General features: G+C 37.1%; 1 long non-coding RNA gene and 1 pseudogene across 1 annotated transcript; both read right to left on the reverse strand.

Annotated features, from left to right (window-relative positions):
• Window positions 1-177: 177 nt before the first annotated feature.
• On the reverse strand, window positions 178-1,439 carry LOC148724709 (histone H2B.1 pseudogene; annotated as a pseudogene).
• A 3,203-nt stretch (window positions 1,440-4,642) lies between these two features.
• On the reverse strand, window positions 4,643-16,913 carry LOC148724710 (uncharacterized). The gene is made up of 4 exons (XR_015990462.1): window positions 16,654-16,913; window positions 11,170-11,220; window positions 6,134-10,183; window positions 4,643-5,448 (listed from the first exon to the last, which is right to left on the reverse strand). It is a non-coding gene; the product is annotated as an uncharacterized LOC148724710 (long non-coding RNA).
• Between the last annotated feature and the right edge of the window lie 126 nt (window positions 16,914-17,039).

A 17,039-nucleotide genomic window follows, 5' to 3' on the forward strand; every position in this document is an offset into this window, starting at 1 on the left:
ATGTTTCGGCCGTTATCCAAAATTTCCCCGAATTTTTCGTTTGTTTGTAAGGATCAGCAAAATGTATGAAATACCACGTATAAGTCTTGAACGGGTCTCAGTTCTCAGCTTTATTCCCACCCGAGGAAATACCACGCGGGACGAACTCGGGAGAGGATCGCTCGCCCGTTGCCTTCGCGTCCTATATTATTTGCGAGGTGATCTAAAAAATATACATGGATCTGAAAAAGTATATAAAAGAAAATCGGGTTTTACTTTTCGATTTTCAAGAAGGCTGTTTCGGGAGGAAGGCAGGAAATCCTCGCTTCCCGTTTCTGCTTCGCAGCAAATAACACTGTAAACAAACATATTTGCAGAGCGTCGGCTTAAGCAATTTGTGCACCTTTCGTAACATTGTCCCAAACTCTGGAACACAGTGAGCGTTGCAAGGCATTCATGTCACAAGTTAGAGACACGTTAAGAGAAAATTTTCCGACTGAAACACCTTTCTCTTTTAATATAATCAAAGCAAAGATAACATGACAACAGGAGCTAATCTAAAGTCGACATCCTCCGTTGATGAAAGGCAGGTTATTTCAACCGATATTCACAAAATTACAATGAGAAGTGCCATATTCACACAAAGTTGTTTCAGTATAGTTTAAAAACTTGTCCGGAAGTTGTCTCGGCATTCCTGTCGTCCCAACATGTTGGATAATTTGATTAAATTCAACCTCGGGTTCGATAACAACAAAGTAAACAACAACATCTGTAAACTGGTTGATCAGGGAGTTATACCAAAGTTATAGTGCCTTTAAAAAGTCTCTTGCTTTTACCGAAAATATCGTACTTATCATTCATTTGCTGCTTGTGTATTTGGTAACAGCCTTCGTACCTTCGCTGACAGCGTGCTTCGCAAGTTCACCTGGCAAAAGTAGGCGTACAGCAGTTTGGATTTCGCGAGAGCTCACTGTCGACTTCTTGGCGTACTTTGTCAAGCGAGATGCCTCCATAGCTATGCGCTCAAAGATGTCGCTAACGAAGGAGTTCATGATGCCCATGGCTTTGGTTGTGATTCCAGTATCAGGATGAACTTGCTTCAACACTTTGTAGATGTACAGCGAATAACTTTCCCTTCTCTTGACCTTCCTTTTCTTCTTGTCAACTGCAACACCAGATTTCATTGTACCAGCTTTCTTCTCTGCTGAAACACCGCGAGAAGATTTACGTAATTTTGTCATGATTCGGACAAAGATTCACCCTCTGCTAAACCACACTCTTCGATAAACTACAACCTACAGAGCTACACCGTAAGTCACAATTTCGCAACGTGCAATTGCTCGGGCGCCAATTTTATAGCTGCACTGACGATGTATCAGATTTCACTAAGGGATCAAACTCCTTGTACTCTGATTGGTTACCTCTGGAAGTTGAACTCCAAAGGTTACGAGGTCAACATGAATTTTGTGATTGGCGGATTTCGATCCGAGCTGGAATGAAGCTACTAGTTATAAAACTTACACGAAACTCCCGACAGCTTTCCACTTTTCAGATACCTAATAGATGTTAAAAAGAACCAGAGATAGCTGCCGGCTGCTCGCGGGCCACCACCACACTAGGGCGTTTTCAAAAATGTCAGTGAAGGGAGGTTAATATTTTCACCCAAACTCAGTGTTTTCGTTTTGCTGTCGATTGTCCACATCGATGCATTTGCGATTAGCCACAGTAACAAAACACTGGAAAACGCAGAGGAGAGCGAGTATGAGACGCATTTTTCGGTCGACGTTTTCGAGAACCTCCTTTTTCAATTGTCCTCGCAGAAGACGGAGTAAAAGCCGGTGCTTTTTCAAAACGATACACTTCAGGAGCCCATCATCAACAATGTTGATGGGCTCCTGTACACTTTTAAAACTGTTTTCGAAAGCTCCGTATTCATAACCATTCTTGAGCGTCCTTTTGTAGATTATAGGCAAAAAAACAGCAAAACTATGCAATTTCAAACTACAACGCCTCGTTGGTGTGTTTCATTGGCTGGTTTTAGCGTAAGTGTTTCTTTTATGTACGCTTAACGCAGCTATAAAAGAACTCATTTGGCGTCGATCAATTGGAAACTTCTACATCCGTTCTGGGGCAACCCTCCCAGACCTCCCAGTATTTGAGCTTTTGAAGATTGGCTCGGTCAAATTCCACCTCTCGCGGGCCAAAATCGCGTTCAAATGCCCCACATAAGCATAACTTTCTGTTCAGGGATTCCTCGAGTGATCAACGTATGTTGTAGAATTTAGCACAGTCGCATTTTAGTTTTGCTGCTCCTGCTCGGCTTTTCGCTTATAAACATTCTACGATGTGAAAAGTTTCTTCCAAGCCATTCGCTCACGAAAGCAGACTCTTCAACATGAAACACCTCCACTATAAAAAGTTTAAAAACATGTGAATTATGCTCAACACTTCCCACCTAGGCAAGGTTAAAATTCCCTTCTTCCCGGATAGAGACGATTGTAAAATGCCACGGGGTTGCTCTGAGGGAAGGGGAGGGAGAGAATGGTTATTTAAGCTTCGAATTCATTAGCCCATTAACTGGCAAGAGCAGTTAAGTTTACTCATCCCGAACAACAGCAGAAGCTGATTGCCAAAACCAAAGATGTGTTGATTAATCCAACCGCTATGAAAGAGATTTTACATTCGTATAGATTCTGAAAATAGGGAACGGGAAACAGGGAACGGGAAACAGGGAACGGGAAACAGGGAACGGAGAACAGGGAACGGAGAACAGAGAACGGAGAACGGGGAACGGGGAACAGGGAACAGGAAACCTGGAAGAAGAGAATAGGGTTCAAAAGTACAGCGGTAATCCGTATGACACTTTAAAATGACGGACGACCACACGGAAAAAGGGTCTGAGCAACAGATTCCCCGATTCTCCGTTTATCGTTCTCTGTTCCTAATTTCCCGTTCATTAATAACCGTTCCCCGTTCCCTCTTCCTCCTCTTCCGTTCCTCGTTCCCGGTTCCTCGTTCCTGGTTCCTAGTTCTTCATTCACCGTTCCTCTGTAACCCGTTCTTCGTTCCTGGTTTTTGAGACATCCAACAAAAGTAGAAGTTTTAAACGTTTGTCAAAGTCCCTCATCGCCAGAAAAATAGAATCGACATGCGCAGTTGCAACGTGACGAATTGTACCGCCTTCGCCCCCTATCGAGTTCACCCCAACCTTATACCGTGTTCGCCACACTTTTCGGAACAAAAATTTTCGGGCTCAGTATCGAGCCTTTCATTACAGAAAATATATTGGCGATAGTTTTATCTTTTATCCGTAAAATGAAACCTTTTCCAAATCACAAGATACATTGTATCTTGTTTTCATCCCACCCCTTCGAGGATTGTTCTGAAGTGTTGTGTGGCATGAAAACTTTAAATCTCGGTTCGGTTTTCCGAATTCATTCAAGGTCTACTTTAGGACACCATTTTCAAGGCCTTTGAGTCAACAATCGTCGCAGACCCGGATTCTGTTTTCAATTTACTAAGGTGCACAAGTGCCATGTCACCCATAAGTTCCAAATTAGTTTGCTTCTGTGTGAAACATGGGGTTTTTCGTTAAGAACTGGGTTCGGCTTTTAGAACCTTTATCACGCAATTGTAGACACTCTGACAAAAGCGTCATATTGGCCAATACGCGAAGGTTGCACGAAAGAAAATGGATTATTTTGGTGAAAACATCGTCACTATCCTGTAGGAAAATGTTCCTGGCTTTCCAACAGAGCTCTTTTACGGGGGGAGACTAGAAACTAGATTACCACCTCCCGGTTAGCTCAATGGATAGAGCGCTGGACTGGTGTGCGGGAGGTCGAGGGTTCGAGCCCCCGCCGAACCAACACTCAAGGTCTTAGAGAAGAATATGCTGCCTTTCTATAACATCAAGAAATGGTTTAGATATTCTAGTCTTCTCGGATAGGGACGAATAAATGGAGGTCCCGTCTCCTGCAGGGTTAGGGGTAGGAGATGTTAATTTCCCACGCACGAGATTACCGTGTGATGGATGTCCTCCTCTGGGGTGGGATGGGTGGGTTGTTGTCTTGCGTTTCATACATGAGCCTCTGGCTCGGGCAATATGGGTAACCATGCCCCACGTAAAGACATTAAACTTTGATTACTATTACTATTGCGTGCGAAGTTGAGAAAAAAAAAAAACGCGCGATTTTTTGTATATTGTAATTATAGTGTTTTCTATTTTAGCAAGGCTTTCCAAATGTCCTCGCTACCTAACAGAAAAAGGAAATAAACGTTCCGCATTTCAGATATCTTAATAGATAACATTGTACGAGATGCAATGCAGTGGGATGATAAGGAGACTTGGATCACTGGCAAGAAAAAAGTACACCTGTGAACAAGCTCATACGGACAATCGATAGCTGTGGTGTTTCATTCTCAATCTGGGGGAAAAGGAATGCAGATAAAAAAGGATCTGGGACTTGGGAATGAACTAGCCTCATGGGGGATGACAGGAAAACACTCTTGAAGAATTTGCCAGGCGAACTAGAAGCCCTGATCCAGCAAAACACAGCTAAAACTGTGGAAGAATTGTGGAAGGTTCATTATTGTCAATCAATGTATTTCAGATATTACTAACATTAATACCTTCTTTTGGGTATTTTGTGGCATGAGACACTTATTAAGTTCTGTGCTTTATTGTTTATTTTTTGGATTTAACAATTTTTATTTCTTTCTATTCCTGCAGGGATTTGCTGACATGTAAATCAATTTCATCTCTTTTTTTTTAGCCATCTAGTGTTGATGATTACTTTAAAATGGTTGTTGGAAGAAATAAAGTCTGATTACTTCCCCAAAACTATATTGTTGCTTAGACAGAACATTGTGCCATTTAAATTTTAAGATATCTTTCTATCTTTTTGGATAAAAAACTGGACTGATACATTCTCCACTTCAGGGGAAAAGTAGATCGGTTATGCAAAAGAATGTGTGACATGCTAACCACATGCAGCATGTATAACAATATTGAAACATAATAAAAGGCTGCCTCGTCTTGAGAAAATCAGAGGAAAGTACTTACAGTCTAAGAGTCATCTCCAAGAGCTACTTTAATAAATTGAAGGTAAACTTCTGGAAAGTTCTAAGGGAAATAGTGTGGTCATCTATGTTATATTTTCTTGGAGGCAAAGAGATAAAATGTCTAACCTTGATTGGATAGAACACTTTTACTCCCTGGCCATGACTGTCTGCACAGTGGTCCCAAAAGCATGGGAAATATTTGTGAGGAAAGTCAGCTTTGTTCACAAATGCCAACCATCCCTGACAATTTCTATCCTTTTTAAAATAAATTTGTGGACATCACTGTGGAATGTTATAGTTACAGGTTACTTTGAGTTGGATTTGAGATGTTGTTCAATGGCAACTCTAGGAGATGTACATTGATCATAGTTGATCACTTCATCTGGAGATGGATTCTCAAAAAACCTGAAAGAAAGAAAAAAAACTTAAGTGTAAATATTTCAACTCCATTGCGAGTTAACAGTTATGAAAAAAGACACAATAGCTTTTTATGCCTTTAATGGACTCTGATGGAACTAAACAGTAAATAGAAAAGATGCCATTCATAAGCTTGATTCTGTAGCTGAAAAAGTGAGGCACAGAATAAATTGATCATATGCCCAACTTATCTGCCCTAAATTCCCTGAATGTAACATTAAAGAAAGTTAATAAGTAAACTCAGTAAAGAGAACTGCATTTTTGATTTAACATTGTAGCAAGGTTGAGTGTTCTTTTCAAAATTAAAATAAAGTAGTTTACCATGATATGAATCCTGAAAAAATCAATGGCAGAAGATTAGTACCAATCAGTCAGTCATACCGGATAAAAGAGAGGGAAATGTTTTCCCACGGCTCCCAAGTTGATTTGCATAGAGAGAAACCACTCCATGAAACAAAGCACATGTCAAGATTCACCCTTTCAGAGTTGGTCATTTTGGGCAATAAGTAAAGGGTTTCTGGTTGCTGTTCAAATATGAATGTTTTATTGATTTTTAAATGGCAATTGCAATTGAAAAATATCATAAATAAGACAGACACAGCCTAGTCTCATTTTTTGTAATTGTATAAATTCTATAGTAAAAGAACATTTTATATTTTCAAGAATAACTTGCCTGAAGGTTTTCATACAATCATACATGTTGTTAAATATCACAGAAAATACAAATGGGAAATATAAATTTGGTGAATTAAGGACAATTCCACATGAGACACTGAAAAAATCATATTTTTATTTTTGGGAATATATTAGTAGATTTAATGTATTTTGAAAGCTTGAAAGCTATATTGATTGGAATTGTTAAAATGTTGTCACTACTTGCCATGCCCATTCCATATCAGCCCCTCAAAAATTTATGTTGCTCTTACGATTAAAACTGGAATTCCACCTACAATTTTTAACTCTGCAATTAAAACTCTAAGGGGCGTAAGGCATTCATTTTGCCATGAAATTATAGCTATTACCTGTACCTTTCAACTGTCAAAGAAAAATCTCAGAAATACTTGATCTCTTCTTCAAAATAAATTTTCAAACTTCTGTTGTGGATATTACATGATGTCCCCTACGTTTACACCTTTAAGTTTAATTTCTAGTAAAACTAGAAGCTCAATTCAGAAGCTATTTATGGTGTTCTGTTAGTTTGATACAAGGATCATTTTAGAATCAAAATGCTGTTTGCATCTCACTTTGGTTATTCAGATATTTCACCTAAAGTTTGATGTGAACATTATGTTGTGGACATTACAGCATCCTTTTTTCACAAAATGATTTGATTTTCTTCTCATTTTCTTCAAATTGATGATGGAAATCAAGATACTACTTCTTCAACTTTATTTAGGAATCTTTTCCCTATAAAAAAATAGTTTGATTGTTCATATAACACTCAACAATAATTTTGAGTAAACTTTAATTGCTTTGCCTACAAAAACTGCAACTTTGAAAACATGGAAACAAAGAATGCTCTAACTAATGGACTTACAAAAAAAAATTAATGTACTAGCCATAATCATATTCACAAAACAATCATGCTTGATCAAGCATAGAAAAGATCTCTTAAATCAATTAAGTAGAAACTAATTTAGTTATTTAATTGATTTAAAGATCTTTTCTGTGTCTTTTTGCATTGAAAGGGAGTAATAAGAGGACCTTTACTCTCAATGGTCAAAGGACCAAAGAAAACTGAAGAGACAGGCTATGTGGGAAAGTCAAATTTGAAAGCTCCTACTCTGTGTAGATATCTAAAGGTCACCATCTGGTTTTCTACACTCTGTGCTCTGCCAATTGATGTATAAGTAGTTCACAATCAAAGTCATTTGTCTGCTGGGGAACTTCTTCTTTCATATTACATGCAAATGTCCAGTCCCCCACATTGAAGTTGGACTCTGCTAGAACAGCTCCTATCTTGTTCATCACGTTTTGAGTTGAAGGCTTTACAAATCCTTCAGGTTTACTATCTAACACAGCAGCTATCTTACTCTTTGGCAGAACAACAAGAAGAGACCAATGCTCGATGTGTGGCAAGGAATTATCACAAGATCGCATGTAGAAAGTGCTGACATTTTACCATCTTGAAGGTGTGCTGCAACTGCATGGCTCGTACTCTTTTTAAATTTTTCCCATGAAACAGCCCTTACTTTGATGTTGCTGAAAGACTGGATCAAATTCATGTAGTCATCTATAACAAAATTAGAGAGCCACTTGTTTCGTGATTGTAAGGCATCAACATTTGTCAAACTCTTTAAGTCATCAGGACCAATGAGATAACTTCCTTTAGAATCAATGAGTTTGCTTAGCAGTGCCTCCACTTTCTGCTCTTTTTCTATCTCAGTCTGTCTTTGCTCTTCAACACATTGTACCTTTTCACATCTTTTAGCCTTGCCTTAAACTTTTCGTACCTTTCTGTGCTTGTTTTTGCTATGATAATTCACTAAGTTTTAGTACTTAATAATGTTAGAAAGAGGGAATGTCAATTAACTGGTCAGCAGTCTTCATTAGTCATCATGCTCCTTACTTTATGCAATCAGTGAGCATGATCTCAATTCAAAACACCACTCACTATTAACAAAGATTTAGTAATACATAGACAGGTAAAAACGAACGATATAAAATCCCGACGTTTCGGCGACTTCATGATGCCATTATCAAGGGTATAAATGAAAATAAAATTATCAAATGCCCCGAAGTCGCCGAAATGTTGGGATATTATATCGTTCATTTTTACCTGTCTATGTACCACTCACTATGTAGAATAAAAAATTTCTTTATTTCAGAATTTCTAAGGCAATTTCAAATTTTTCTAAATTAAATTCATCATTGGGTTTTCTCTGGTTTTAAAAAAAGGTTTTATAAAAAGGTATTTTTGCTGTTTCTGTTCCAAGTTTACCTTGAAATTGCTTTATTTTTTAATATAAGCATATAACAAAGCATGCTAAAAATGGTGTGTATACTCAATAAAATGCTTTATTATCCAACTACACCATAGACGAGTACAAACATCACGCGGTATTTGTACTCGTCTATTGCAGTACCGGTTAAACAGGTTTTCTCGCATCGCACAAGCGAAGAATTGGATTGTAGTTACGAAAAAAAAAAACAAATGGCGGACAATTTGAATCATATTTCCGAAGACGAAGAGTCAGAATGACTGGCAAATATAGATCCCAATTCACTAGATGAATCGAACGAAGAAAAACAGTTTGATGATCAGAAATTTTCTTCTGAAGAAAATAGAAACAGCAGCACAACAACGCGCCAATTCCGTTCCGCTTCGCATACTTCTGTCAGGCACTCCCCGTAAATAAACATTTGCAAAATTCGCCCGCACTGAAATAACAGTTTGGCGTGTTGGATAATAAATAACTTATAAGGCATTTTGTTGAGTAGTATCGCTGAGTATTTTTACTCGTTATTTGTATTTTGACTTGCCCTACGGGCTCGTCAAAATACGGCACAACTCGTAAAAAATACTCAGCGTTACTACACAACAAAAAGTCTAATAATTAAAATAATTGTCCTGAATAGACTGAAATAACAGAATGCAGTAATTATAGTTTTTTGGCCATGTCATTATCATAAAAAAATTAACATTCATAAATATTATGGGATAGCTTATAAGCTCCAAAAGAGCAATAAGGTGTTACATTCACACATAAGGCCCTTAAAATTGCATGTTATATCAATACAATACCCTAATACCATTATGTTTACCATATCCCCTAATGTCCACAACACATGTTTTTATTTACTGCAAACACACAAAGCTATTCTGGGTGATTTTTTTCAACACAGTTATAAACTTTCACCTTAAGGGAACATTTTAAACCATTTTACAAGTTTATACCTTTTAACAATTTACAGGAAAATGGAATTAAAAATGATCACTAGAATTATTGGTTGATTTTTTTGTATTGTCCACAACACACATTTTTTGAGTTATATCTTCGCAAGGAAAGTACATATTAAGTAATTTCTTTTTTCACAAAAATGTGGGGGAGGACCATTAGTTTCTAGGTCCAAACAAAAATAATCCTTAAGTTATATTTCTAAGCACTTAAGAGAGAGATCAAATGACAATTTAAGCTCCTGAATGTAATGTCCACAATGTGGAATTTCCCTTAAAATCATGTTATACTATAACTACCTATAGCTGATTTAGTATTTCAATCAATGTTGGGCATTGTCAGCAATACTTCTGATCAAACACAAATATCATGAAAATAGAGACTATTTCATTCTGAGAAATTCCACTCATACTTATGCAGAATATTACATGACAAACTTCAGTAAATCTGGTTGACACGTTCAAGTCTGAAATCAATTTTGAGTCAAATTCACCTAAAACTGGTTCAATTTGTATTGAAATAAATCCACAACCAAAGAAAGTACAGATCAAACTAATTCAGAATTTGTTTACCTTAAATTCATTTAGAACATAATATTGTCAATCATTTTAAGTTTACTTCACATACATAAGCAGCCCCTGTGACTGGAAGTATTTTCTGAGGGATCCAAGATGCTACTAGCCAGATGAACAAGACTGCAAAGCATTGAGATATATCTATGGAGTGACTCCACAGCTGTATATTGCTCCAGTGATCACAACGTTCACAAACTGACAACTGTAGTTTATTCAACTTCTTACTTTTTTAAATGAACATCGTGAGAACTAAAATAAAAGTACAAACAAATTACAAATGAGATCCTGTAAATAATCAGATGAAAATACATTTCATGCAACTCAAAAAGTCACAAGACAAAGGAAAAATAACAATTTACAATTAACGGTACAACAAGCAACTTTTGCTTAAATTAAATTTTAAGTCTTAACTTACTTTACAATACGAGAAATCGCAATTAAAGAAAGAATGATACAAATTGCTCGATTAAATAAACTAAAAGGCGTAAAAATATTTACCTTGGTGCCGCTATCACTTGAACAATTAAAAAGGTTTGAGCATGGCAGCTAAAACTTCACTTTCAGTTGAAAGATCTTGCGTCAACTGATGACAAAAGAAAATAACGTAACCTTTAAACAGCTTGCGGGATGTTGCAGCGCTTTCGTGAGTGCTTGCGATACGCGCATGCAACTAAATTAAAAGTCGTGCACTGATGTTACGAGGCTGCGTGTACAACTAAATTAAAGTTTAAACACTGCTATATTGCGTCAGTTACACTGTATAAGACTAAATTAATGTAGAATGTAAAAAGGTTTTGCATGAATCAAAAATAAAATAAAATGAGCTAAATTCACCAAAAATGCAAGCTGTACCTCTAGCCTGTAGTTTTTTTCCAAGCCACTCCGAGATTATATGGGCTAGAGGTAGATGACCAAGGGAGAAGAAGATATTCTTGAAAAAAATTATTCCAGTTTAGTGTGGGACTAACATGGAATGGAAAAAAGTAGAATGCAAAGCAAACTGCAATACAACAAATTGTGCAAAGTCGACTAAACATGCAAGCTGCACCTCTAACCGGTATTATTTTCTAAGTCCTCTAAGATCCTACCACCCACAGGTCCAAGACTAAAAAACAGTTAAATAATTAAGAAAGTGATTCAAAGGAGTGTAAGACTGATTTGGAGTGCAGAAAAGTTAAATGTGAAGCAAACTGTAGTTAGAAATGGGTGAAGTCGACTAAATATGCAAGGTGTACCTCTAGCTGGTTGTATTTTCTCGGCCCCTAAAGATCCTACCAGCTAGAGACCTACAAGACCAAATAAAAAAAAATTAATAAATGTAAATGTATTCTGAAAAAAAAATTCAAAGGAGTGTAAGATTAATTTAGTGCAAATCCGTGCAAAAATCAACCATTACATGGCAAAGTTAAGACTGCTCAGAAACTAAAATTCGCTTTTCTTTTGCATACAGGTAGCTTTTAGAAAGTATACAATTGGTGTGTAGATTTTCCTTGGAAAATTTATTCATTTCTGAAAAAAATAAAACGTTTCATTTCCAGTCCCAGGATCAATTTGGTGACACTGAACAGGTTTAAAATAGGTCATGATCATGCTACACTTGAATCGCGTATCAAATCAAATGCGCTAGAAAACGCTACCATAGTTCTAAGTTGTTGACAACTTGTTATAGTCTAAACACAGTGATTTCATAAAAATTTGATTAATTTCAGTATTCAAGAGAAGTCAAAAGCTTAAGGCTCTCACATGTTGCATAAAATGGTAGGGGAAGAACAACGATAATTTTGAGCGTGTGCCTTTGCTCAGAATTTCATAAGATTACAAAAGACAACATTAGAGTTGATGATCTTTCAAAATATTTAAAGTTTACTTTGGGGAAGTGAATTTGGGATTTTTGGCAAGTTTTTGAAAACTGTGAAGAAAGACATAAAATCATGCCTTCTTGTTAGGTGCATGTGACCATCAAGACATTGATATAATTAAAAATTTACACGACTCTGATGCATATAGCAATTGAAAGTAAATATAATAACCTTAACTCAAATATTATATTCTTAGCTGTTCGTAAGAGTCCAAAGTTTTTCTGTTTTCCATTTTCTCCATTCTGCAGGCTCTGTAAGTATGACATCTGCACCGTCACTTTATGTCATGGTTTGATCACAATGGCTGCTCCTGAAAACGTCTAAACTTTGCAATTTGTGTTCCTTGTGCCCTTGATATGACGTGTCGGTGTCCTTTGTGACAAAATTCATTGAAAAAACTGATCGAGCTGACTATTTAAAGTTTATGTTCAGAGTTTTCTGTTGTCGATCCTGTTCATCATTTATCTGTTGTTTGACAGGTTGTATGCAAATTTGTTACGATAGAATCTCTAAAAAAAATTTGCACAGAGGCTAAATGAGCTTACATGACAGTTGAATTTGTTCATAGGGTGGGGGGAAAGAAAGTATGTGATCTCTTTCTATAACTCATTACTTTGAGGTAGCAGATTTCTCTTCAGATCACTAATAATATAATTTTTGCTCTTTCGGGAGCATAGTAGGCAGTCCATGTTCGTAAATTTATGATACCAGTATTATATTGTTGCGATATGCAAATCATGTAAGGTAGTTCTGTCAATTAAAACCATCGACACCTCTATTCTGTTTTGAACTGATTTGATTGAAAACTTTGGAACAACAATTGTCAAAAACAAAAGACTAGAGACATATGGCAAAAAAGACCAAGTCTTGGCCACTGGGAATACCTTATCCACCCTATGACAATGTACCCATCCCTGTCATGAACTCTTGCTCAGCCTGGTATGCAAATTTTATATTGCTTTGCAAGCAAGGTGTATTTTTCTTTATTGTCAGAATTTTCAGGAAAAACTGTAATAACAGTATAAAGAGTACAAATATGAAAAGTGAGCTACAAAGAATTCATCGAAAACCAAGCTGGTTTTGATTGTGGCTGCAGCGGCAGGCTTCTCTGTTAATGATAAACCTTACGAATGAAATTAAACAATCAGAAAAATAAAGCACTTTAAAAATTCGAGAATATAATATCCAAGTTGAGGTCAGTATAGTTGCATTGTTCTTTATGCTTTTTGAGTTGCCAGGATTTCTAAACAAAAACAATTTTGTTTTTGCTAATGGTTACCCATACACAACAGGGTGTGATTTTATGTATTTTGTTGACAATTTTCAACAAATTCTTAAAAATCCCACACTCATTTCCCCAAAGTAAACTTTAGATATCTTGAAAGATCGTTAACTTGGGTATTGTCATTCTTAATCTTACAAAATTCTAAACAAAGGCACACGCTCAAAATTATCACTATTTTTCACCTACTTTTGTATGAAGCACGGGAGAGCTGTAAGTTCTTTACTTCTCTTAAACATTAAAATAAATCTACAATTTATGAAATCATGGCATTTAGACCATGACAAGTTATACAACAAATTGGAACTATGACAGCTTTTTCTAGCACAGTAGACTTGACAAGTGAGTCAAGTGAATCAAAATCGATTTCAACCCATCCTCAGAGACCCAGGGACTGTGGGTCGATTGCAAGTTAGGGCATGAAGAGCCCCTGGGGACATTGTCTTACAAGACTAGTTCCAAACGGTCACAGTCGTTCTGCCATCTGATTGGTGCCAGAAAATCTTTGTGTTTATCTGCCCAATCAGAGTGAAGTGTACTTTAGAGTCCTTTTGTGTGTTTCAACACGGACATAGACTAATAGCTCAGTTGCTCGCTATGTTTAATTTGTTTGGGCCATGTGACGGAGATTTGCTTCAGGTGAAAAGTTTCAGTCTCAACACACAATGTGAGAGAAATCGATCAGATTGTCCGCGAAAATCTTCCCGGAAATTATACTGAATACTTTCGCAGGTATCACTAGAGAACGTGTTTTAAAGTTTGCGAGGTTTGTATACAACACGATGGTTGCAGTCATTGATCTGTCGCTTTAAGCGTTAAATGAGATTTAAGCTTAAATCGTTCTAGATTTTTTGCATAATTTGCTGTGACTGAAACTTTGCCAATCCCGTGAAGTTATTTCGTCGCACGGGCCACGCAGGTATGTCGAGCAACTTTTACGCTTTTGCCCACGTAGCTTTCTGCTTTCTGTGTGCGCTAAAATCTAATCTTCGCTTTGTAGTAAAGTCGTTCACAATACGGCTTAAGTTCGTGGACGACCTCCCTCGCACGTCCCAAACAAACATAGCGAGCAACTGAGCAATTAGTATTTGTCCAAGTTACAACACACTTCACTCTGATTGGGCAGAACATAAAGATTTTCTGGCACCAATCAGATGGCAGAATGACTGCGACCATTTGGAACTAGTCTTGTGAGACAATGTCCCCAGGGGCTCTTCATGCCCCAACTTGAAATCGACCCACAGCCCCTGGGTCTCCGATGATGATTTCAACCCTTGATCTAGAAGATCATGACTTGTTAAGCCCTCATCAATATGGCTTTCGAGCTGGTTTTTCCTGCACATCCCAACTTATTCGCCTATTTCACTCCTGGGCATCAGCCTTAGATAAAAACAAAACATCAGATGTCGTCTTCTTGGACTTTGAGAAAGCGTTTGACTCAGTCCCACACAAACATCTCATCTCTAAGCTTGGCCGATATGGTATCAATGGTCAGATTCTCGAGTGGCTAGGTGATTTCCTGCAAGATCGTTTCCAACGTGTTGTTCTGGAAGGTGAAAGCTCAGACTGGTCCATGGTTTACTCTGGTGTCCCTCAGGGAAGTATTGTTGGGCCAATGTTGTTCTTGTTGTATGTCAACGATATACCTGAGAACTTATCGTGTTCAAGTGAAATGTTTGCCGATGATACTCTATTGTTTAACTCAGATCATCCATCATCTGTTCATCAACCTGTGTGTGAAAGCTTGTCTCAGATCGTAGACTGGTGTAAAAAGTGGCTTTTGAAACTTAAAGCAACTAAATCCAAATGTATGAAAATCACGAGATCTAGATCTGTAACACCTTGCTCGTACAACATCAATTCAATCCCACTGGAACAGGTTAAAACACACAAACATCTTGGAGTCATTATATCATCTGACTTATCTTGGAAACCGCATGTTCTCTCTGTTGCTGCTAAAGCAAATAAGATACTTGGCCTACTAAAGCGCACATTTGGGAAAAGCTCTGAAGCAATATCAATTGGATACAAGTCTATGGTTCGGCCAATTGTTGAGTATGCCTGTCCTGTGTGGAATCCACATCAACAATATCTTTCTGATAAGCTTGAAAGAGTGCAAAGGAATGCTTCCAGGTGGATCCTTGGTAGTTCTATCGACTATAGTGAACGTTTGAAGTATCTTGGCTGGCCAACACTCAACTCGCGTCGTGAATTTCTTAGTTTAGTGCAATTATTCAAATTCATTAATGGTTTTTCAAGAGTAGACTTATGTAATTACTTAACTTTCTCCAATAGTCGGACGAGATCTACCAACAATGTCAAAATCTGGACGCCTTATGCTCGAACAAATATCCTCAAGAACTCTTTTTGGTATAAATATATAAAAATCTGGAATGACTTGCGAAGTGACATAGTTAGCTCTAGCTCTGCTAGTAAGTTTAAAAAAAAACTGAAAGAACACATTTTTAAATAATATCAATAATATTGCACCAATATCCATTTATCAATTAACTTGTTTTTTCAATAATTTTTACCTTTACATTTTAGTTTTATTTTTATTGCATATTGCTTTTATTCTGGGGGCTGCCGTCAATGAGAATTTAGTTCCTCTCTGGCTTGACCCTTTTTGCCTTTTTGCATCTCGATGTTATTTCTATTGTTATCTGTCTGTATTATTATTATTATTATTATTATTATCTTATTATTTAGGCAAATGAAGTTGTTATAAATAAATAAATAAATAAATAAATAAACAACCCTGTTTGCACATGTTTTGGATTGCCAAATTATGCCTAAGTTGAAAACAGCTTCCTACGTTTTTCTCAGGAATTAACAGATATTTTAAGGAAAAAAACTTCATGGCATTCATATACTTATCTATATGCAAAAGAAGGGTCAATATTATTTTTTTCAGCTTTACCAAAGATTTGTGATTTTGTTTGATTCTTGCATGGATCTGCTCGTAAGAGTGCAAAAAAGTGAAATGTGAAGCAAACCATACTGAAAAATTGAGCAAAGTCGCCTAAATATGCAACCTGTACCTCTAGCCAGAGGTATTTTCTAAATCCCCTAAGATCCTACCAGATAGGAGTACAAGACAAAAAAAAAAAACTAAATGTAAATGTATTCTTAAAAACAGTGATTCCAGTGTAGTGCAGGACTAACAAGGAATGGCAAAAAGTAAAATTTAAAGCAAACTGTAATAAAAATTGGGCAAAGTCGACTAAATATGCAAGCTGTACCTCAAGCCGGCAGTCTTTTCTAAGTCCCCTGAGATCCAACCAGCGAGAGGTACAAGACGAAAAAACAAAAACTAAATACAAATTTATTTATGAAGAAAGTGATTCCAAGGAGTGTAAGACTGATTTGGAGTGCAGAAAAGTTAAATGTGAAGCAAACTGTAATAAAAATTAGGCAAAGTCGACTAAAAATGCAAGCTGTACCTCTAGCCGGTAGTGTTTTCTAAGCCTCCCGAAATCCTACTGGCTAGAGGTACAAGACAATAGATCTTTCTAACCAGTAGCATGATGAAAACGGCTTTATAGTTTATATATATACTATTCATAAGTTTTGCTTACCGTTGCAAGCGTAGGTCCTTGCGGCCACGGTGTTAAGTCTGTTGAGCTAAAACTCACTGAATCGAACAAGAAACTTGAGATCGACTAGGATGAGGGGAACAGCCATACAAATTTTTTAGCAAAATTTCCTAATGTATCATTCACATGTAAAGTATGTAATAATGTTCAAATCCGGTTCAATCACGTCGCTTGACTGTTGTTAAATAGCAAAAGTTGTTACTAGAATACTCCACCATATTGGAATAACCGACAATTTCCAATAATCACCCGACTCGGAAACTCGTCACTAGTGCTCCTCGGGCGTATCTCTACCCAAGCTGATTCATGGGCAACCCTCGTTCCCAGGGTCTCTCATCTTCCTGCGCCTACACTCGCTCGCTCCAGGG

This window comes from Stylophora pistillata, chromosome 8 (genome assembly GCF_964205215.1).
Source record: "Stylophora pistillata chromosome 8, jaStyPist1.2, whole genome shotgun sequence".
NCBI lineage: Eukaryota > Metazoa > Cnidaria > Anthozoa > Scleractinia > Pocilloporidae > Stylophora > Stylophora pistillata.